The sequence below is a fragment of the Colobus angolensis genome, unplaced genomic scaffold (genome assembly GCF_000951035.1).
Source record: "Colobus angolensis palliatus isolate OR3802 unplaced genomic scaffold, Cang.pa_1.0 Scaffold491, whole genome shotgun sequence".
Taxonomy (NCBI): domain Eukaryota; kingdom Metazoa; phylum Chordata; class Mammalia; order Primates; family Cercopithecidae; genus Colobus; species Colobus angolensis.
In genome coordinates, this window is record NW_012118388.1 from 2,778,688 (window position 1) to 2,803,547 (window position 24,860).

The 24,860-nt window shown below is 36.1% G+C and overlaps 1 long non-coding RNA gene across 1 annotated transcript; it reads right to left on the reverse strand.

The window, feature by feature from the left end:
• Positions 1-374: 374 nt before the first annotated feature.
• On the reverse strand, positions 375-15,908 carry LOC105524226. Its single transcript, XR_001003720.1, has 3 exons — positions 15,849-15,908; positions 8,141-8,264; positions 375-604 (listed from the first exon to the last, which is right to left on the reverse strand). It is a non-coding gene; the product is annotated as an uncharacterized LOC105524226 (long non-coding RNA).
• Between the last annotated feature and the right edge of the window lie 8,952 nt (positions 15,909-24,860).

Consider the following 24,860-nt stretch of genomic DNA (forward strand, 5'->3'; position numbering starts at 1 on the left):
AGCAGAGACCCTGATAAACTGTCAATAATCTCTTATTTGTTATCTACCTGTTTTGTTTACTGAAGCAGCTAGTCTATTCCCGTTCCCCTTTCCTTTGGGGAAAAGCTATAGTTTGATAAATGCTAAGCCTCTACAATGATCCTGTGCGTGAAGGAAATAAAAGTCTGGCTAGAAATTTCCTGGATTCTTCAGTCTGGGTCAAGCTTTGTGATAAAGCTTATGCCATAAACCAAATGGCTATTTTTATAATGATAATTCTTGGAAGGTAGAAGGCAGGGTGGTAGGGAGGTGGCAAACTCAGCAACTAATCATGATCATTACAATTCAAAGATGTAGAGACCTTTCTGACCAACACATATATCCATTCAGTTCACAGTTCCAGGTGGAGGATGTGTTTGGAGGGGTCGACACTTGTGGAGGTGTGCAGACCTAGCTGTCTCCACGGTAACTTGACGGAACATCCATTGTTTATGTTAATAATTTATGAGCCCAGTGTATTTGAAACTAAGGGAGAACTTAATATCTTATCAGTTGATATCCTCCGGTTTCAGAGTGTTGTGCTAGCCAATTCAGAATGTGTCTTCCAACAGCTTCTTGTTTTCATCTGGAAATTAGAAGAAATTTTATTCACGTCAACATTTACCTTTGGCCAGTTTCGAGGTCAAAGTTGTTAACTTTGTCAAAAATATCAGTTCATGTCCATTTTAATTCCTTTTTAAAATGTCTTTTTAATATATCTAATGAAATAAAATCATCTACCTTTAAATTCTTAGTATCACAGTATTCCTTACAAGTACCTTTAGTATAAAAATGAATTATTATTATTATGTCCAATAGTGTAGATCTTACAACATACATGTAAAAGCTTAAATATCTCCCAAGCAGATCAAGCTCATTGTGGTCAAAACCAAACCCAAAATGTGTTCTTCCACTAGTGTTTCTTGATCCATAATTTCACTTCCTCTATCTTATTGCTTATGCAAGAAGTTTATAAAGCATCCTCACTTTTCCCTCTCTATCTCACACCCCTCACCACAACATTAATCATCAGGGTCCACTGATATGATTGTCCAAAATCTCTTCATTATAAACTTCTCACCATCCTTCCTGCCACAGCTTGTTCAATCAATTATAATCACAAGACCTACTAGCTCGTCCTCCCAATCCTTTGTCACTTGTCTAGTTTATTCTCTAAACTGCAAGCAAAGTTAATCTTAGGAAATCTCAAATCTTTTATTTCACTCCCTACTTAAAATTCTTTCATGGTTTTCTCCATCACTTATGATCATTGTTTAACGTGAGCTGGTAGGCTTGGCGTGACCTGAACCCTGTCTCCTCTTTGCCTCTGCACCAGCCAATTATCCCCTCACTCTCATGTCTTGGCCACACTGACTGGCCCAAGCTCTTATCCACCTCAGGACATTTCCACACACTGTTCATTGCCTGGTTCACCCTTTAATTTTAACTAAGCTAACTAACTTTAATTTATCCTATAGATGACAGCTAAAATGTTATTCATTCAGGGAATAATTTCCTCCCCATCCATCCTACCCATAAACCTACTTTTAATTAGGCCCCACAGTTCTACTTCCAAAGTACCCACAATTATTACTTCATAGGTCAATTCACAACGGTAATTACTTGTTTAATATTCGTGTTCCTTGCTATAACGACAGCAGATAAACTTAATCCACCAATCCAGGTGCGCAAGAAATAATGCACTGTTTTGTTTTTGTTTTTTTTTTTCAAAATTAACTTAAATCTAATCCCTGCTTAATCAGCTTAAATCTAAATCCCACCAATCTGAAGAGAGTTTTAATCCCAGTGATTACCGGGCTCCACCTCTCCCATTTGCTTAGTGCCATGAACAATCTGAGTGGTATGTCTTATTCTGTCCTAAAGCACTGCACTACAGAGGTCCGTCCGGTTCGTGGTTCTCGCTGGTTTCTTCAGAGAAGCCCATTTTCCATTCTCACATTTTCTTTTCTAGCACCTATCAGCTCTGTTCTGTGCTTGGGGCCTGGGAATGTTTTCTGGGAGTAGGAATTCCATGGCTTGAAAGGAGCCTCTCTGGATGTTACTTCTAGGTTACCATTGCCCAAAGATGCTGCCAAGGAAACAGGGCAGGGCTATTCTACTTGTGGGCCCAGCAGTCTCTGTCCCAACCCCAGTCCGAGGCCTCTCCAATCTTCCTTGGTGACCCTGAAGATGACACTCCTATTCTCGCTTCTCCACTTGCAGTGAGTATAGTCTTTTTGAAAAAGCAGAAAGGTTGCTTTCAAAAAGTTTCTACCTTCCATTCTGCAAATGTCTTTGAAGTAAAAAACAAAAGTTATCTGCTTAAACTAAGAAGTAACAGAAAAATACAGCGGGGAAAAAAAAAAAAAACGAATGAATGTCTGGAGACAATTCATGTGGGCAGCACTTGCTCAAATAATGTGCCCAACATTTACGTATATTGAAAGAACGACTGGATTTGAATTAACTCACAATCCTATTGTGTTTGACATGCCTTTGCATATGTTGACAGGCCTGTATACATGTATAGAGAATTTTATAGAGAAGGAGAAAGAGAAACGTGAGCTGATATGTATGGCCAGCAGAAGAGCAGCCTTTCTGCTTCTTGTCCTGCCTACCATAGGACCACATCTAGTTTCAGCTCCATGTCAGCTGTGTACTGCAGACACCACCACCATCGGCTTGGCAAAATAAGAGAAAAATAAATATTCTCTCTATATGACATGAATCCCAGTACGCCTTTTCCACAGGCTAATAATAGTCTGTCTTCCCCTATAAGGTAGACAGGGAGTGTAAATGTTTGGAAGGTAGAACAAGATTGAATTTGACCTTTTACCACATGTGAAGTAGAATTGAGAGTTTTAGGTACACTCAGAGTTTAAATCAAGCAAGCTGTAATAGAATCACACACTACACTGTTTAGATAACCTTCCTTTCAAATAGAAAAAACACATTTCCACTTCTCCATTCCAAAGCTGAGATACATTTTGGAAAATGAGAGACCTATTAGCCTTCTTTATAAAGGGGAAAGAGGAAGAGAAAAAGGTTTTCAGCTGAATTTCTTCTTATTTTTGCAGGAGACATCCAGCAATTGTACTGTGCTTACAGAAATTTCATGCAACTCTCTAAGGCTACCTATTGTCTAATATACGGTTGATACTTAAGAATATCAAATAAAGAAATCATTTCTTAGGAAATGGGCTCTCTTTCAGCTTGAACATTTGGATTTCGCAAAATGTATTTATACCTCCCGGCGCTGAAGTCAATCTGGACTTCAGCAAGTTACCTGTCCTACGAAACTGGCTCTTTTAAGAACAAGCCCCCAGCTCCAGGAAGCACATTTACTCAAATGTAAGTGGGCTGCAATTCAAGCAATTTGCTCCCTAACCACCTTGTAACAATCTTGTTTCTGATTCTGTGTTCCTTCTCCAGCTCCCCTCCTACTTTGGCCCTGAAGATTGAAGCACCATTTTATCTGCACTTCAGAAATCCTTTTCATATCCTATTTCTGGCTAACATGTTGCCTCCTAGACCACTAATTCCATAGACTGTTAATCTGTTAAAGGATTCCCCATCTTGCAACAGACTCATATTTGGCTTCCACAGATACCTCTGACCATTCATGGCCCCATTTTTAAATGAGACTTAGCCCCAATCCTAAACTGCCTGGATCAGATTGCTTCATCTCAGAATCTGAATCTTTATTGAAGAGTTCTGGTATTGTATTCCTAGTTCTAAAAGAATCCCAGGATAGCAAGACACAAGACTAGCCCACTATAGATACCTGGGCCATCATTCCTATTGAATTCATTTCAATCATTGGGAAAGCCAAGTTCTTAAACCAAGATATTCAGTCTTCTTTCAGCAGACACCTTCATTTAATAGTTGAGGTAGCAAAGTATCATTCTTTTGTGGCACAAACTCCAAAGACCAGCAGGAAAAGTGCTGATACCCTTTTATTCTAAGGATGTAGAATACACGTTATTTAGGTGCTCAGCTAGACATATGCATCCAGAAGCATTAGATTTAATGACACAGTCAACACGCGGAGGCGCATCTCCACTCTCCTCATGATAAGGAAGCATGCTTTCTGGTGTTACAGAAGCTGTTTCTTGACACATTATTGCAGGGAAATGCCCCCGAATTGCAATTACCAAGTGAAAGCCACATCACATAAGCTATCTGACAAATGAGGAGAAAATCAGGTCACAGAGCATTACTGGAGAGAAAAATAACATCAAACTACTCAACCATAAAATTATAGCTGAGAATTCTGTCATAAGTCAGCACCTCTAATGAAAACAGCAAGGCTAGCAATTGTTGCTCAGGTACCTGAAAGGCAATGTTCTACAAGAGTGATGGTCACCTAGAATATCAGTGCTCTCTTTCAGTTGGCTGGTCCCCAGCCTCACCTTCTTCTACCCAATTTGGACCACCTGACCCCACCTTTAACTTCAGGACTGTTACATCATCAGAAACAAAGCCTAGACTCAGCAATGAGGACTTTAAGAAATTCCTGAGCAATATTTGGATGTGACACTCATTCCAGGCCTGACCTCAACCTCTCATAAGATGCACATTCATAATTATATCTGGATATTTTTCTTCTGCTCACTCAAATTGTACAGTCTGGCTTTTGAAACCAGATGGGTTTAAGTTTTTTCAGTGAGGAAATTGTAATATCTGACTTCTTGCCTGTAAAGTGGAGATAAAATATTTACTTGCAGAGTTGTTATGAGCGTTCACTGAGATGATAAATGTGAATGGGTCTAGCACAGGGTCTAACACATGGTAAGTGCTAAGCCTGCTGCTTTTTAAAATTCCCATACTACAATTCTTGAGTTTCTTTTTCTGCTTTCAGTCTGATGTCTTATTTGTTGACATTATCAATAGCTTATCTCAAAAATTATAATTTTAGTTTTTTAAATTTTACTTCTAAAATTTATTTTTAATTTTAATTAAGCATATATTCTTCTGGACATGCACTCTAATACAGTAGCCACTAGACACATGTGGTTATTTAAATATAAATTTTAATTACTTATTTTAAACAATGCTTAAAAATTCGGTGCCTCTATTGTACTAGCCAGATTTCCAGTGCTCAGTGGCCATGTGTGGCCAGTGGCTATTATATTGGATGAAACAAATATAGAATATTGTCATCATGGCAAAAGTTCTGTTTGACAGCTCTGGAAGAGACAAAATCTAAGGAATTTGCTAATATATGCTATTACTTTTCTCTGAAGTATTTAATTACCTTTTCCTTAATGTATTAACAAATGAGACAGGAAGTTGTAGCCAGAGCAATCAGGCAAGAGAGAGAAATAAAAGGCATTCAATAGGAAAAGAAAAAGTCAACTATCTCTCTTCATTGATGGTATGATTCTATATCTAGAAAACCCCAAAGATTCTGCCAAAAGGCTACTCGAACTGGTAAATTATATTAGTACAATTCAGAGTACAAAAATCTATGTAACATATCTATACACCAATAATGTTCAGGTGAAAAGTCAAATCAAAAACATGATCACATTTACAATAACCACAAAGAAAATGAAATACTTAGGAATACAGCTAACCAAGGAAGTGAAATATCTCTATAATGAGAACTACAAAGCGCTGCTGAAAGAAATCAGAGATGATACAAATAAATGGAAAAGCATTCCACACTCATAGATTGAAAAAAATCAATGTCATTAAAATGGTAATACTGCACAAAACAACACTGGAGAGAGATTTAGTGATTTAACACTATTCTTATCAAATTGCCAATGTCATTCCTGATAGAATTAGAAAAAACTACTCTAAAATCCATATGAAACCAAAAAAAAAGCCCCAATAGCCAGAGTAATCCTAAGCAAAATGTACAAAGCCAGAGGCATCACACTGCTTGACTTCAAACTATATTATAATGATATAATAACCAGAATAGCATGGTATTGGTACAAAAGCAGGCACGTAAACCAATGGAACACAATAGAAAACTTAGAAATAAAGCCATACACTCACAACCATCTGATCTTTAGTGAGGCAAACAAAAACAAGCAATGGAAAAAGTCCTCCTTATTCAATAATGATGAAATAACTGGCTATTCATGTGTAGAAGAATGAAACCGGTCCTTTACCTTTAACTATATACAAAAATTAACTACAGATGGTTAAAGATTTAAGTGTAAGACATCAAACTATAAAAATCCTAGGAGAAAACCTAGGAAATACCCTTCTGAACATCAGTCTTGGCAAATAATTTTTGGTTAAGTTACCAAAAGCAATAGCAATACAAACAAAAATTGACAAGTAGAATCCAATTAAACTTACGAGATTCTGAACAGCAAAATAAACAATCAATAGAGTAAACAGACAGCCTACAGAATGGGAGAAAATATTTGCAAACTATGCATCCAACAACAGTCTAATATCCAGAATCTATAGGAACTTAAACAAAAACAAATAACCCCATTTTTCAAAAATGGGTGAAGGACATGAACAGACACTTCTCAAAAGAAGACATACAAGTGGCCAACAAACATATGAAAAAAATGCTCACTAATCATCAGAGAAGTGTAAATCAAAACCACAATGAGCTACCATCTCCTACCAGTCAAAATATCTATTATCAAAAAGTCAAAAACAACAGATGCTAGTGAGCTTGTGGAGAAAAAGGGAATGTTTATACCATTGGTGGGATTGTAAATTAGTTCAGCCATTGTGGAAAGCAGTTTAGAGATTTTTCAAAGAACTTAAAACAGAGCTACCATTCGACCCAGCAATCTCATTACTGAGATATACCCAAAGGAAAATAGATCATTATGCCAAAAAGACACATGCACTCATATGTTCATCAATGCACTATTTACAATAGCAAAGACCTAGAATCAACCTAGGTGCCCAACAATGGTGGATTGGATAAAGACACTGTGGTACATGTACACCATGGAATACTATGCAGCCATAAAAAGGAACAAAATCATGTCCTTTGCAGCACCATGGATGGAGCTAAAGGTTATAACTCTAAGTGAACTAATGCAGGAACAGAAAACCAAATACTGCATGTTCTCACTTACAAATGAGAGCTAAACATTGAGCGTGTATGAACATAAACATGGGAATAACAAACACGATGGACTACTAAAGAGGGGAGAGACAGAGGGAGGCATGGGTTGAAAAACTACCTATTGGGTACTATGCTCACTACTTGAGTGCAATATACCCACATAACAAACTTGCACATGTACCCCTTGCATCTAAAATAAAAGTTGAATTTTTAAAAATGAGACAGATGGTCCAGAGGTCATCTGCTTCTACAACTCAGGTTTTTAAACTAAAAATTGTTCATACTTCCTGTGGTCATATGAATAACAAAATTTTCAGTTTTCAATCTTCTATTCTCAGTTTAGGAAACCAGCGTATAAGAGGAATTAACTTGGGACTTAACTGACCTTTAGAAATGTAAATCACATTAAATGTCCTTGGAAGATTTTCAAATATTTTCCCTCAAAAATTTAAGAGTGAATTAAATCTTCCCAAAGATTGGGTCTCAGAACAGTGCCAATGTCTAATACTTTAGGTACAATTTAATAAAATCCATATTGACTCAGAATAAATCTTTGTTCCAAACTCTTTAAATTATGTGATTCTTTGATACTTTGAAGTGAAACAGACTAGACAAAGCACTCACAGGTTTCCCAACTTTACTGCTGGTATCTTTCTGTTGCTACCTCCAAAAGGTCATGTTCTGACCTTCAAAAAAACTTTCACTTTTACTTCTCTGGGAACCTTTTCTCCAGAGCAGTCACCAGCTTAGAGTGCAAATCTACCCCATTTAATGGAGAATATGGTGTGGCATGAAATATAATATTTGCCATTATTCACTATTAGTTCATTCAATCAGCAAATATTATTGAGTACCTGATATGTTCCAGACCCTTGGCTAAATGCTGGGGATATGGTGATAAACAAAATAAACATGACCCTTGTGGATGTTTATTTTGTTTGTGGTGCTTGTGGATGAATATAATAGCTTGTGGATGAATATAACAAGTGCTTGTGGATGAATATAATAGCTCAGTTCAACTTAGATGAGTACAATTATATGACATTTTAAGTTGTTTTATTTTCTTACCTTCAGACTACCTGATTTGTTCTTTTGTAGCCATGTTCAGAGGAAGGAACACCATTCTACAAGCATCTCCATATTCAAGTCAAAATTACATTCTCCAAAGACACCCAATCCTGGTCTTACTCAACTAGCCACCAATTTGGGCTAAGTCACCAAGATGGCAAATATCTCATAAACCAAATTACTTGGTGTAGGTATCTGAATTATTCTGAGAAGTTGTACTGAGAAGGGCACTGAGGCTACATTTAAGTGAGACTGGAGAAAGTGTTGTGGACTACTAGCAATATCTTTCCATGAGCTCAAGAAATTAGAGTATGACAAATATGCTCAGTTATTTGCATTACTTGGGAGAAAACTCGGAGGTGATGTGGAGAGGTGTAATTCCAGATTAGGAAAGCAGGCAAGGGCCAAGACATAGAAGCATGGAAAAGTATGATTTGTTCCTCAAAAGGCAAGTGGTCCAGGTGAATGGAAGGCAGGGTGGGTGGAGATATGAGAAAAGGGCCAGCAAGGATGTGTGGGCCCAGACTATGGATGACCTTGAATGCCTGGCATCAAGTTCAGATGATTTGTCTGTGAAATTCTCATGTGGTTACCAAACTTTGGTGATTCCCAACCTGAATCAGTCACATTCTTTCTGCTACTGGTTTTTCTATAACAAAAAGCTCTCTTTCTCCTCTAAAATTCCTTCTAACCAAGGCATCTGTTCACACATACATTATCTCATTATCATTAAAGTTAACATTCTTAAAATTCACCTCTAAATTGGATGGGCTCTATATTTACAGAGAACTAAATTTCAGAATAACCAATAAAACAAGGTCAGTTATGTAATTAGATTGCTGACATAAAGTCCTACCCAAGCTGTTTATGAGAACTATGTTAGGATAGATACTTATAGCTCAGCATGTGCTTTTCTTACTCAAAGTAAAGATGAATATGTATTCAGTGCACAAAGGATAGAATAATAAAACGGTACGATAAAATCCTGTTCTCTCCAAATGTTTAATTTCTAGCTTCTGTGACATAAATACCTAAATATTCCCTGAATGATTATGCAAAAATAAAATCTCTTTTCCCCCCACCAACATATCTATGTATGTGTGTGTGTACATGTGTGTATGTGTGTGTAGGCTAAAGATAAGACAGTAGAAACTAGCTGTGAAATTACCAGTGAACAATTTACTGCAATGTCTAGCATATCATTCTTATAACTGTAAAATTACTTAATGTACTGAAGTGTTAAGTTATATAATGCCTACAATTTATATAGTAGAGGTCTGTTCATCTTTTAAAACGTATACACTGTATGAAGAGGATAATAGTACTTATAGATTTCAAATTGAAAGGCAAATGAAAAAAGAGACTCATGGAAAAAATAATGGCTCAAATTTATTCTGTCAAAGAATATTCTCAGGATACAGAATGCAGTCGAAAGAACTCAATATTTGTCTATCTCTGCCCCCTTGTGGTGGTATGTGCCTCTTAGGTAAGGTAAGCAAATTTTTGCAGAAGGAAATCAAACACTTCAGGTTTGAAAACAGACACAAGAAAGAGTAAAAATAGAAGTAAATTATTATATTTAACATGGAACAGAATAATTTTACTTCCATCGGTGTGTGTATACTTAATATAATATCTGTGGTTAAATTTTAAGAGCTACTGGACCAGAATAGTTATAAATGTGAAATGCTAAATTCGCCTGAGACAGAAACAAATAGCAAAATTATGGTTAACTTTTATTTTAGATCTTTGAAGTGTTGTAATGGTAATTACATAGAGATACATTTTACCCAGAAACTATGTAGGATTATATGATATATGTCATTCAACCACAATGATGAATGTGTATTCAAGACCTTCTATATGATGGACACTTGATTAGATCTCAGGGAAAAAAAGTCAATACAGTCCTTGACCTCATGGATTCTATGCTTTATGAAGAGAAGAAGACAAGCTACAGATAATCACAATAAAAAATTACAATCTGAAGGTAATGTGTGAAGGAAGAGAATATGGTTCTCTTATATATAACTAATAATATATTTATTATTCTATTAATAATAATAAATAAATATTAAAATATTTATTTATTAGAGCTAATAAAAGAAACAGATCTAGCGTGGGAGGCTAAAAGGAAGGCAAGAGTGAGAGAGGCTGTGAATATATGGGAGCAGGGAATATATGGGAATTGTCTGTAATTTCTGCTCAATTATGCTGTGAACCTAAAGCTGCTTTAAAAAATAAAGTCTATTTTTAATAAAGGAAGAAAAGCAAGAGGGAAAAAGAGGCACAGCATGCTGGGATAGGCAGGAGAAGGGATGCACTAGAAGGTATACGAACAAAGCTCTGGGCCAAACAGTGGCAGAGCACATTCCAGGGCCTTACAGTCAGTGCCTGGAGCCCAGAGAGGGAGAAAGGTGTCCCAAGAACATGGAAAGGTGTTCAGAAGCCAAAGCTTGCACAACCATCTAGGTCATATAATGAATTTAGGTCTTTGGGAGTAATAGGGAGCTATTGAAAGGTTTCAAAGAGTAGGGCAATATAATCTGTATTTTAGAAATATATTTTAAATATCTTAAAATAAAATCTTAAATGAGGATAAAAGAAGACCAAAGAATATACTACTTTAATTAAATGTCTGATACGGTTTGGCTCTGTGTCCCCACTCAAATCTCATCTTGTAGCTCCCATGATTCCCACATGTTGTGGGAGGTACCCAGTGGGAGATGATCGAATCATGGGAGTGTGTGTTTCCTGTGCTGTTCTCATGATAGTGATCTCACGAGATCTGATGGTTTTAAAAATGGGAGTTTTCCCACACAAGCTCTCTCTTTTTGCCTGTTGCCATCCATGTAAGATGTAAGTTGCTCCTTCTTCCCTTCTGCCATGATTGTGAGGCTTCCCCAACCACATGGAACTGTGAGTTCTCCATTAAAATTCTTTTCTTTGTAAATTGCCCAGTCTTGGGTATGTCTTCATCAGCAGCGTGAAAACGGACTAATACAATGTCCACTCATACATGTAGTGAATGCTTACTAGGTGACAGCCTTTGTTCTAAGCTTTTAAGTTTAAAAATGTAATGTTCACAATTCCAAAATGTAGACAATAGACTATTACAGGAGTTTCAACAAAAGATAATGAATGGTACCTTGGACTAGAACCAGAGTAATGGAAATGAACGGACATTTGAAAACCATCTAGAATAACTAGTGATGGGTTGATTCCTTGTTTATGGCTTATGGTACTGGATGGATGGTGGCCATATCCTAAAAAGAGAATCCTATGACTCACACCTGTATTCCCAAAACTTGAGAGGCCAAGATGGGTGGATCATTTGAGGTCAGGAGTTTGAGACCAGCCTGACCAATATGGTGAAATCCCATCTCTACTAAAAATAGAAAAATTAGCCGGGCATGTTTGCAGGTGCCTGTAGTCCCAGCTACTCAGGAGGCTGAGGCAGGAGAATCTCTTGAACTCAGAGGTAGAGGTTGCAATGAGCTGAGATCGTACCAATGTACTCCAGCCTGGGCAATAAAGCGAGACTCTGTCAAAAAAAAAAAAAAAATTCTAAAGAAGAACAAGTTTGAAGAGTTGGGATGGCAGGGACCAGAAGAGAAGAATATACCTACATTCAGTCTTGGAAACACTGAATTTGAGGAATTTCTGAGACACCTAAGAGCAGATATGGGCCAGGTCTAGGAGGGAAGAAAAGGTCAAGCCAGAGCAGCTTAAGAAACCTCAGTTATGAAAGAATAAATGACTATCACTTAAGAATACTGCTGATCATCTCAGAGGGAAGAGAAACTTCAATTTCACAGAAGAAGTTATGGAAAGTGGAGAAGCTGGGATTTTGGGAAATTTGCTGGTGGCAAATAAGCAGGGAAAAATCACTAAAAATCAGTTCACTACGTGGCCTATTTCCTGAAAACCAATCCATCAAACATAGTGACTTAACAAAAATAATCTCAAAAATTTTAAGAAAAATATTTTGATTTGATGACTGAATATAAAACAGTACATATGTCATAAGTAAAATTTTAAGTTTCACGTAGAAATTACTCATTTATATTGATTTTTATTCCTTTTAAAATGTCATTTTTTATTGAGTCAACCTTTTGGCATTCATCTGTTTTCATTTACAGTATTTTTAATCTATTTATGTTTTATCCATTTTTTGTATCTTTTTCATTTGGTCCATCATAGTCATTTTTTTTCTTTTTGTGTGTCTGTGCTTTCATAGAGAATCATTTGCAAATTACTACCAACCAAGTCAAGATACCTTAATTGTTCCTTGATAGAAAACACATTTTTAGTTTCATGTGAGATGTGATGGTTTAAGCTAATTCTGATTCTTTTGAATGAATTTAAATTTTAATTCTAAATTTTATTTAATTTAACATTTTTCTTTCATTAAATTTTAAATTAAAATTCTGATTTATTTTAGTGCCTGAGAATTTAAATTTAAAGTTCAATCTCCTAATTAAAGTTTAATTTAATCTTAAACTATAAATACTAGAGATATAAAAGGAAAGCTGGTTTGCTTTGAGGAAGTGGCAGAAGAATAAGGAAATGCATAAAGTTTACCAAAATAGGAAATGACATTCAGAGATAACTGAAACTATATATGAGGTAGATAAGAAGTCCCATTACATATAAAATAACCCCCTCGAAGAAAAAAAAGCTGAAAAACAGCTTTTGCTTTGAGAAATTTTAAAAATCAAAACTGATTCTTTAGCATTTACAGATTTTTTTTTTGCCAGGTTCTCAGGTTGGGTTTAACCTTAAAAAGTTAATATCCAGAAAATCATATTTCATCATTGGGGACCAAATTTAAACATCCTAATCACTTTAACTATTACAACTATTTGGGATAAACTGATAAATTTGGTGAATCTGATCATTTGGCGCATGACCATTCAGTGAACTGGTTCTTTAGCAGATATATTTTTAAATTAGGAAGGATCCAATTCACTGTCACAAAAACAGCCTTTCCTTTCTCAAGGCTGCCACAGTCTCGAAGGGGAGATTAACAGGCACAGACTTAGAAACTTTTTACAAATATTAAGAAATGAGCCAAGTGCAGGGCACTCTATAGTAGCATAGGAGGGAGGGTAGGTGAGCAGCCAGCTTGACCTCAGGAAACTTCCCAAGATTCACACTGGTAATGACAATATAGCTGATTATTGAAAGAGTTTTCCAACCAGAAAAGAAAGAAAAAGACAACATCATTTCTCAAAGCATGAAAGGGCATGCTATTTTCTGAGAATGGCAAATCATATTGCATCAGCTTCTGATGCACAGAAGGCATGAATAATGGCAACTGGTAGTAAATGACGATTTAAAAAAAGCCTATCACGTACATTTAGGAAGTATATTTAGGAAATAAAATTTTGCATTAATTAACAAGACTTAGAACTTGATTGCATTTAGGGGATGAATGAAAAAGCAGATCCCAAGATGATGTGCAATTTCTAATTTGGACAAATAGACAAATTCCTGAGACAAAGGAGTTCAGAGGAAGAAATGTTAGAAGGAAAGATTTTAGAGGGAGAAATTATAAGTACAGTTTTATATATGTTAAATGTGAGGTGCTTATGTGGGATCTAAATTTAGAATCTCAACTTGAAATTGATTAAATGAATATGGAATTCAAAAGAGAAGTGTAGATGAGATTTTCAAAAGACTAGGAATGAGTAGCATATATAGCAATTGAAACTGTAGGAGTAAAAGATATTATAAGCAGAATATTTAATGTTTAAAAAAAGAAAATTTTAGGGATAGAACCCTGAGGGACACTAGCACTCAAGGAACTGTCAGAAGAAAGAGTCCCCAAAGTTAGACTGAGAAAGAGTGGCTAGAAAAGTAGTGTGGCATGTAACGAACTCTCCTCTAGTGTTTTGAGGAAGAGAGAGTGGTACAGAACTAAATATTTCAGAAAGGTTGAATGATAATCCAAACCAGGAAGCCTCCAGTGGATGTGTTACTAGAAAATAGAGGCTTTTCATTGGAGTGGTGAGAGCAGAGGGCTTGAAGAGTGAAGGTCAGGAAGTTGAGACAGAAAGTGAAGATAATGAAGAAGGAAGTCAAGTTTCACGGAATCGTTTTTCTCAAGATTGTAGGGATATGTTCACGTTTAAATGCAGATAAAAAGTGAAAACAGAATGAGAGAGTTTGAAGATCTACTTGCTTTTTGAGCAAACTGCTTAATTTTTCTCCTCCCAATTCTTTAATCTGAAATATGGGGATGTGAAACAATGTCTACATCATGAGATCTAATTGTATAATCCATGCAGAGTTTTGCATATTACCTGGTATATGCTAATTACTTAATAAATACTGGCTAATATTAAATAGCAGAAAGAATAGTATTGAAACAGGAGAAAGGGAAGAGAATGTGGATTTGGATCCACGTCTGTGTGTACATTCAGCATTGGGAGATGTACAGAGTTTCAATCTCATAACCACTATCTCTCTGTCAAAAAAGAGGGGTAGTGGATTCAGAAGTTTCTGAAGGGAATTAAAAGGATTATATTTGGTAGTGGATTCAGAAGTTTCTGAAGGGAATTAAAAGGATTGTATTTCTCATATCTATATGAAGAAGGAAGGAAGGGAATAGACTAAAATTTATCATATCTCTTTTATGAGTCATGCATTAAAATAAGTGCTTTGTTTATATTATCTCATTTAGTTCTCAAAGTAAGGTAGTTATTATTCCCATTTCACAGATACACAAACTGAGGTTTCTGTATCAAAATATTCTGTGGTAACAATAGACTCAAACAATGACTCAACATCGAATAAGTTTATTGCTTGCTCTTCAAACAGTCTAGTAGAGTAATAGGGCTCCTTCTCCATAGTCACTGAAAAACTCAAGTCGATAAAATGCTCTGCCACTTTCAACAATATGGCTTCCAAGCTTGGCACAGTCTTCTCCAGCCAGGTGGAAACTAGGAAGGGTTTTCTTTTTCTTTTTTCTTTTTTTTTTTTTTAATCTTCGTTGTTGTATTTGGCTTGTTTATTTGTTTGTTCATTGACCAGAAAAATGATATGGGCCAGACATGGAAGAAATACTCATAAGTTCTGTTCATATTCTCCAACTAGAAAATAGCCACATGCTACAGGTAACAGTCTCTGCCAGTTTGTTTATTTGTTTGAGGAAGCTTGAGAGCAGGGAAGAAGATTACGAGTTTATTTTAGAAACATTGCATTAAAGTTTATATGTTCGAGTGGAATATTACCTATAGAGGTACAGCTTAAGAGAGAACCTCAATGGAGTTTTGAAGAGAACCCTGAGGTGTAAAGCAAATAAGACCATCAAGCATTGAAATAAAAAAGGTTGCCAAAAAAGATATTATAGTAGCTATAGGATTGCAATATTTCCACAGACAGCACTAACAGAATCCCTACCTACTACCTAAAAAGCTAGTAAGGATAAAATGGGAAAATAGGCCTCAAAATTGCTAAGCAAATACACTAAATTACCATTCCAAAAACTACAGTAAAGAAAGAAGAAGTAAGAATGAGTAATAATTGATAATACCGTGTGGTTTTCTTCAATCTTCTTTTATTTTCTATCAGTAAAAGCACTTGCTATGCAACTAAATGCAACTAGTAAATGAGACAATATTGCTCAAACTTATGTGGGCTATTTAGTAACCAAAAAAAAATTATTGGTGCTGCTGGCAACAAGCTGATAATCTATACTTACTTTTTCTATTGTGTGTGAACCATTTTTCTAATATATGTTCATGTCATATCTCTGTTAACTCTGTAAGCAAAAATGCAAAGCAAGTTAACAAACATTCCAACAAACAAAATTCATAGCCTTAATGGGAATAATGCACAACCCAACAAAATCATACAATTCTTGTAGAACAAACTCTTCCATGAATATCTAATATAGTAAAAAGAGCAAAAGACCTAGATTCTTGCTCTAGCCATGTAAATATCTGAATAATTTGAGGAAAGTCACTTTTCTTTGAAGGGCTTCACTTCTTCCATCAGTAAAATGACCCAAGTTTGAACTAGATTAGATTCAATTTACCAAACATTTATTGAACATCTATTGTTAAACTCTGTGCCAAGTACTGGGGGTATAGAAATACTTATGATACAATCCCTGTGTTAAGCTTTTCAACAAAAGTTATTTCTTTCCTGGGCACATAGATAACTAACTAAACTTTCAATCTTACTGTCAAAAGGTAAAACCCTATCGTTAGTTCTGCTCAATGAAATGTGAATAGCACATGTCTGTGTCAGTCCACACTGAAGCAGTAGAAGCCCCTACTCAATTTCTACTTCTTCTGCCATGGAAATATGAGAACAGTCCTTGTATTGAGAAGGTAGAGCCTCAAGTTTGAAGTTGCCTAGATCCCTGAGTCACTGAACAGACCGGCAAACAGCTGTCCTTGAGAGTTGCCCAGATCTGCGGCAGATTCTTGCATGAGTGAGATGTAAACTTTTTGTCTGATAACTAGCATTAACTGCAATAGAGTCTATCACATCTTCACAAAAGAGGCTAGTTAGAAGGTAGACATATGCAACATGGTATGCATTTCACTATGGGAAAAATAAAGTGCTTTTGGCAGAGAAAATGAAAAGTAATTCATTATTTCTAAAGATATTGGGGAAGCTATCATAAATTAAGAATGAGTGTGGCAGTTTAATGAAGGAACTGGAATATAACATTGAGACACAAGAAAGACCGTCAAGGATAGAACCTTGGGGAATAGTAACATCTAAGATTTAGATAAAGACAAGTTAATAAAGAAAACTGAGAAGAAAAGACAAAGGAGCAGAAAGAAAACCAGAAAGAAATGGTATTCTGGAAACCCAGAAAGGAAAGGAAAACATTCCAAGAAGAGTCAGAAATTGTCTGTAATGTCAGTTGTAGGGAAGTCATGATCTGAAAAGAGGCCACTGGATTCAAAATTATGAAAACTTTAAAGATGATATGCAGACTATAGTGATTGGGATACAAAAGGTGGCAAAATATGCTTATAGTAAACACACAGTGGCATTTATCAAAGTGTGTTTTGGAAAACATTTACTGCACAAAATTCACCCCCAAAAGATGGAGGGAGTTGACTGCTGAATACATTTGAGACATGCTGCTGCATACCATGTACCTATAAGAGGATTTTGAAAATCTATTTGTGATTTCTCACCTTGGGAGATAAGAAAAGGAAAAACAAAAAGTATTATTTTCTTACAAACTCACAATGTCAAGTCAAGAAAACAAAGTAAACTCCTAGGACTGCTCCACAAGTGTTGACCAATAAAGTTTAGTTTCTAATAGCACTAAATTTTGTTTCACTAAGAAAAAAAAATCCCTTGAATGGGGACAAGTTAGGCTAAATTTTTTAATTAGGTATGTCTTGAAAATAAAAGAATCCATAAAGTGTGTTTTCCCTTCTCACATAGCACATTTGTGGTTTGCTAGCCTGAGCACAATTACAAGTTTCAGCCGATTTTTGCAACACTCCTTTTCTCTAATTTGTAAAATGGGGATAAGAATAACACAGATTTCAAAGAGTTGCCTTGAGGAGTCAGTGAGATAAAACATGAAAGCACTTAGAATATTGCCTGACGTATACAGAATGCTCAATAAATATTAACTATGACCATTATTAAACTTTTCATATCTCCTTCAGCATCAAGCTGGCACACAGCAGAACTCAAATCATCTGGGCCCCCGATGAAGTGTTGTTATTGACCCTTGGCAGTCAATGTAACATTCATGCATAATTTACACACTAATAATCAAGAGTTGGCAGAGGAACTATTACATTTGGTTACTTCAATTTCAGGTGGAGATATCTGAACTTGAGAACTGTTAATCTAGCCATGATTTTTACAGAACTATCCTTGTGGGATTTGATCATTTAATCCACCTAATTGCATGAAAATAGAATAATTTAATGTATATTCCTAATTGGGGTTCACACCTAAACAAACGCACATGTTCTTAAATGAGTGTGCAACGAGTCTGTGCTTTTCTGTCATTACTCCAACCATTGCATTAAATTGTTAAGAAACCTATTTTCTGAAAGGAAACTATAGGAAAATATCTAGCCATTTTCTTAATTAAAGAGCAATTCTTTAAATCTTACTGTGATTTTAAAACTTTAACATAAAGTCTTCTGCTCTGAGGAAAATTATATAGTTAGGCTGCCAAAGAATTCCCTCTCCAAGAATTTACACCATGTGATCATGTGGGCTGTGAGCATTCTGAAAGTTTTCCCCTCAGATCTCCCAGACAGAGCACTGCCTCTTCCTCCCACACAGTTTGGGGTTTGGGTTATTTTTTTTTTTCAAAAAAAAGACATGAGAATTTAACTCATTTTTACTTTTAATGTCAGACTCATTCTGAGGCTATATACAGAATCCAGCATCAGCACAGAAAAAGTCATTTGAGTTTCCTCTTCCTCATATTGAAATGAAAAATAAATATCTAAAATTATCCGTAACACATAGTTTTAAATTGAGTAGATGTAAAACGCTTGCTCTGAGAGCAGCACTGAATTCCCCTCAGAATGTCTTTAGAAGTGGGTTTTTATATGTCTGCCATCTGAGTTTTTTATATCCACATCCTTAGAAGGCATTTCATGCATTACCCAGTCTGTCCAGCACGAAGTCCACATTACCTTGTGGTAACTGTACTACCATGAGGAGAGCAAACAGCATTACCTCATTGCTATCTTCTGCCTCTTCCGAATTCACAGACTCTTCATCCATCTTCTGGCAGCCTCAAAGACAAAAGTTAGGCAAACTATCCACCTCTATTTCAATAATTCTACCACACATCTTTGTTTGCCAGGATACAAGGGGGTATTTTAGAAGACAAACATTGTGACAATCCAGTACCCTGTTGTCATTTTGTAATGTTTTCATATTTCCATGGCATTCTTCCACCTGGCCACACCAGATATAGTTAACTAAGCTTCTTTTGTACTAACTTCATAGACACAAAACCAGTTACTATAAAGAATAGAGTAAGATCAATCATGTGCACCTGACTTTTCCCATCACTGCCTTTACTCTGCCAGTCCTCACTATTCTTCATCTCCTTAAGTATAACTTACTCAGGGAGACTTTCTCTCTACCCTCCTTCCTCTCCCAACACACACCTGCCTAGATCAAGTCCTTCTATACCACACTCTGAGAAACACCCTAATTTTTCTTTTCCTTTGTGGCATTTGAAATGATTGTAATTTTAGGGTGATCTGTATAATTGTTTTTTAGTGTTTCTCTCTCCTCCTAGACTGTTTACATGTCCATGGTTACTGCTCCATAAGTGTTTGTTGCATGAATGAATCCTCTGGGTAACATCTTTTATTAAAGAAACAAGTCTGATGAGATTATAGTCATGTTCAGATTTCTGTTATCAAACTGAGGCACAATGAGGAAGAAATAGAAATAGGCCATTATCACTTTGGCATTCAGAAAAGCATTTAATCCAAGCATAATTCATTTCATGAGCCTGGCCCTTTAAAATTTAAAATATAGCAAATAAACATACAATGATATTACCTTATCCTTGGGAACAATATATTCCCCCGTTATAGTTTTCTATAACTGACACAACATCAAAATGTGGTATCTGCATTTTCAGCAAATCATTTAATATACAAAGTACCATTGCAAAATAGCCTATTGAGGAAGATAAAAATTTACTATCATCTTCATTTGGCCTCCCTGACCAATCTCCTCTAATGGCTACTCTGTGTTATATTCCCCATGTTCTCTGCTGTTTATGTCTTTCCTGCTGCCTCTTTCGCTGCTTGGCTTCCCCTCTGTGCTTCACGCATTTTATGACTGGCATGCAATTCACTGAAGGATGTTCCCACAGAGATTTTCCACTCCGTGGAGGAGTCAGAGATTCACCATTAACCCCAAACTGGCCTACTGGCACTTACAGAACTGTCCAATAATGTCCCTCCTTGCCTCTCATCAGCTGGTGTATGCTTGGAAAATACAAGCAATTATGATATTGTCCTGAGGTAAACATAATTAGGAATCAAATCATTAGAGAAAAAAAAATTCACAATAATGCTTTTTAAGCCAAATATAAATGATTTATTAAAAACAATCTCTATTCGTTTGTCAGACTGATTTCCAGAACCGAAAGTCTCATGTAATGTTTCTATCCTTACCTAAAATGGTACTTAAAAGGTTATTTGAAATGTTATTTGTGATTACTAACTCTTATGGTCTTGCAGAAATCAAAATACCCCATACAAATATAGGCAAGGGTAACAAGGCAGCTGTAAATGTTTTTCCTCTAAACAGATTCTTGAAAGTTCTTTTTACTGAAAAAAAAAAAACATGCAAATGACTTCTGCTAGAAAAATATTAATAAATCTGCATGCAAAATTTGATTCAGGAAATATTAGGTGTGTGGTATGTATGGCACTGGTAAAATGCAGAGATAAATAAATCCTCAACCTCTCTGTCCCTCAGTATCTTCATCTGCAAAATGGTAATAACAATAGTACTTATCTCAAGTATGTGTTGTAAGCATTAAATGAGTTAACATATATGAACACTTAGGGATGGGCCTGGCACCTAGTAAGTGTTCAGGAATGTTAGCTGTAATTTTTATTATTTACAATAATGAAGAAGTTTTAGCCTGGCATGTGAGACTTAAATGTAAACATAAAAATATGGACCCCACTGTGGCTGTTCCAGAAGTTTTTAGTATTTTTTAAATCTCATTCGCCTTGAAAATGCATCTATATGAGTAGCACCTCCACCATAAGTCTGATCAACATTGGACGTCTCAGAGACTTGAAACCAAACCAATAAAATAAGGGCTAATAGTACCTCTTCATTCCCTCCACTCATTTCCAGAGAAAGCCGGGAAGATAGTTCTTTCGGTAGGAGACCAAGTTTCCAGCCCAATCTAATGCCTGGATCCCTTCTTAAATATTCTAAAGTGAACCTGAAAGACATCAGATAAACCCTAAAATATAATTTGTTTGTTTCTTTTGGTTGTGTGTGTGTTTCTTTTGAAATCTACAAAATGGGGATAATTAAACAAAATGACAATATATAATAATATATAATGCTGTGAGCCAGACCTCGCTACAAGCAATTTCCATATATTAACTCATTTAATTCTCACTATAACCAATTATTGTTCTCAATTTACAAATGAAGAAGCTAAGGCACACAGTAGCTGGTCATATAGATGCATCTTGTCCAACATCACACAATTCATTAGCCAGGATTTGAAGCTAGTAATACTCTTAACCACAATATTATACTGGTCCCTACTCCATCCCTTCAGCACTTACATTATAAATTATGCCTATACCAAAATTTCTTATATGTCAAGACCAAAAGCTCCAGGAGCTCCTTAGAGGAGCACAAAGAACATTGGCTTTGTTCTGTTTAACAAAGTCTAACTATGTAGTTCCTGTAACTAGGGTCACCATACATCTAATTCTGCCTGGGACCATCCAGGTTTGTACCTGTTTCCCCAGTGAAAATTATAAATAGCACCCCCTTTCACCTTCAACAGTAATGTAAATCATATGTCTGATCTTTAACTTAATAGTTCTGAATGTGAGAAATGAGTTTGTGTGTGTGTGTATGTGTATGTTGCCACCTGAGAGTTTGAATTATTTACCGTTAAAATGCTTTGCTACTTTTTCTTGCACAGATTTCTATCTTTAAAATAAACTCAGAATATTCACTCATCTCAGTAGTCACCTAGCAAAAGAGTTGAGGGGGTATAAAGGAGTAACAGGCCTTTATACCTATGACACAAAGTATTGGTAATAATTCTGACTAGAACTCAGCTTATTCTCCCATTGTCCTGCTTAGTTCATGAACTATTGTTGAAGTTGTTTTGTAAAATGCATTTGAATATATCTTTGACAAACATACTGTTAGTCACTTTTCATTTTTTCGTAATCTCGAAATTGATATATTCACTTGCTTGATCATTAAAAGAGGAGCATCCTATTTTTCATGGGGTTTCCTTGAGGTTTCATTGACGTTTCAAATTTTCATGCATTTTTTTAGGGCATGTATAAAGTAACAGATTGTTTTCCCTGCTACACTTTCACCATTTCTTGTCCTGGTTCAGTTGTCTTTGATGCTTCTTTGTTTTATGAAGTTAGCTTGTCTTCTGTCAATCCAAGAAAATAAAAAAGAAGTAGAAGAAAGAAAAGAAACAATTACATCACCTTTATATGCCTTCTGGAGACCTTCCTTCCACTTACCATTTTTTCAAAAATGGAGTGACTCTCTTGATACTGATTATATGTAGATATCTGACTGGAATGCCCTTTGCACCTTCTCCGTCTGGTGAAATATTATCTAGCGTTCCAAGTCCACATTAAATATCTTCTCTTCTGTGAACCCTCTAGACAGAATCAATTGATACACCATCTGTGATGCTGCAGTTTTCTTTATCCTGAATTATGATTTTACCCTCATCTGTCACTTCCCTCATTTGTGAGCTCAATCACAAAGCAAGAATTTGTTTTTATATCCCTCCCTTGGGTCTAACACAAGGTCTGGTATATATGTACTTAATGAATGTTTGATGAATTAATAGCATTTTATAGTATACAAAGTTATTTCAAACCTATTAGCTCATCCTATCTCTATAGCAATTTTATGAAGTATAAGATTATATTGTTTAGACTCATGAAATATAACATTATGAACACTGCCATTTCATAGATGGAAAACCTGAGAAATCCCAGAAGGTAAAGGGTATATGGGAAGAGGGGTATAAACCACTGTATAGGTTCCTAACTCATTAGATTTATTCAAACAATACATCATTTAGTCTTCAAGGGCAATAACGATCATTTTGATTTGAGAAAACTATTTTATTCGACAGTCTTTTCTAGAGTCCAGAGAAGCTTCTGGAAATTGTTTCTGGTTTTTCTTTATAGTATCAGTTATCAGAACTACCAGGAGCTTTGCTGTGAAAACTTCATCTGACACAAAATGTGTATGACAGAGACTGAACTTTCAAAATTGCACAAGTCGAAAAAGATAGGCCTTGAAATTACATTTCTTGAGCAGGTTTTCCATTACTTTTAGAATGGCCTCCAGGGTAAACCTGCCTCCACAGAGTAGACCTTAGCCAATCTTTATCATGGTGGCCCACCAGGAAATTTCCATGTGGCAACAGGCCACAGCTAAAGTAACATGGATAGGACTGCTCTCAAACCACTGAAACACTGCCTAAGTGTCCTTTTGTGTAGTCCAGACCCTTTCACCCTAAATTATCTGCTTATTTTTTTCCTAAGGAGGTCAGACTGCAGGAAAAATTCATTAACATAAAATATCATTTACATTTAACCTCTGAACAAGGAAAGTGATTTGAATTTTGATATATATATATATATATATATATATCTGTACTACTAACATCATTTTTAGTTCATGAACATAAAATTAATTAAATATATGGGCAAAAGAAACAAGATCAGCAAATTGAATCTAAATTGCAATGTGCCATAGTAAGAAAAGTTCAAAACTCAGACGAGCCAGGGGTGCCTGTTCTTTTAACCAGTATTGATTAAGTACCTGTTATAGAGTATGCACTGTGTTACATATCAGAGATTCAGTACTAGGTGAAACAGATAATGTCCCTGATCTCACGAAACTTTTAGTCTCATGGGAAGGTCAGATTATGAACATGTAATTACAACGAAGTACAAATGCTAAGGTTCATTTATACTTCATTTAAGGGAGGCCTGGGGAAAGGATTCTTTAGCTGATACTGAGGGATAAATAGGTGAGTTAGGCAAAGGGAAAGAAGAAAGATACGGAAATGAAGAGTTTTTCAGATAGAAAGAGAAAAGGAGACCAATGAGAATTCACTATGGTATGCTCCCTTCTGCCTTGGTGAGAATTAAACTAGCAATTTGAGTAACCAAGAGAAATTAAGAATGTAATAGGGAGAGAGTCAAAGGCCAGAGAGGCAGACAGAATACAAATCCTGGGGTAGCATATTAATCACGTTAAAGGGTTAGGACTTTATTCTCAGAGCAGTGATATGCCAGTGAAGTTTTAAGCAGGGTGGTTACATGATGGACCATCCATTGGCTGCTGTGTGAAAAAATGGACTGGACAGGGCAAGACTGGTGGTAAGGAAACCAACAATGCTAGGTTATTACAGAGGCCTAGCATAATAGACTACAAAAATGGTCATAAAATATTTCTATTCCTCTACTGACACCCTTTGGCAGTGCATTGCCACAGTGACTCAGTGCCCCTGGCTGGCATTAAGAAATATAGCACAAAGGTTTGAAGTGTACTCATACACTGTTCACTCTTACCACACTTGAAATCCTGAGACCACTATGTGAATTAGCCGAAGCTAACCTGCTGAAGGATGAGAAACCACATGGAAAAGAACTTAGGCACCCTGGCCAAAGCCATCCAGCCCTCAGCTGATAGCCTGCCCACCACTAGATAGACACGAGTGAGGTCATGGTAGATTATTAAGCCACCGGCCAACTCATTGGCAAATCATAGACATAAGAGAAAGTGCTGCAGAGATTAGCGGAGCTGGTCCAGACCCAAAGAACTGCCTGGCTGATGCACAGAATTATAAGTTAAGCAAAATGATTTCCATCTTAAGTCATTAGTTTATGGGGAGATTTGTGTTGTGCAGCAAAGGCTAATCGATGTGCTTGGTAAGAGATGATGCTGGCCTGAACTAGCAGGTTAGCAGTGAGGTTTGACA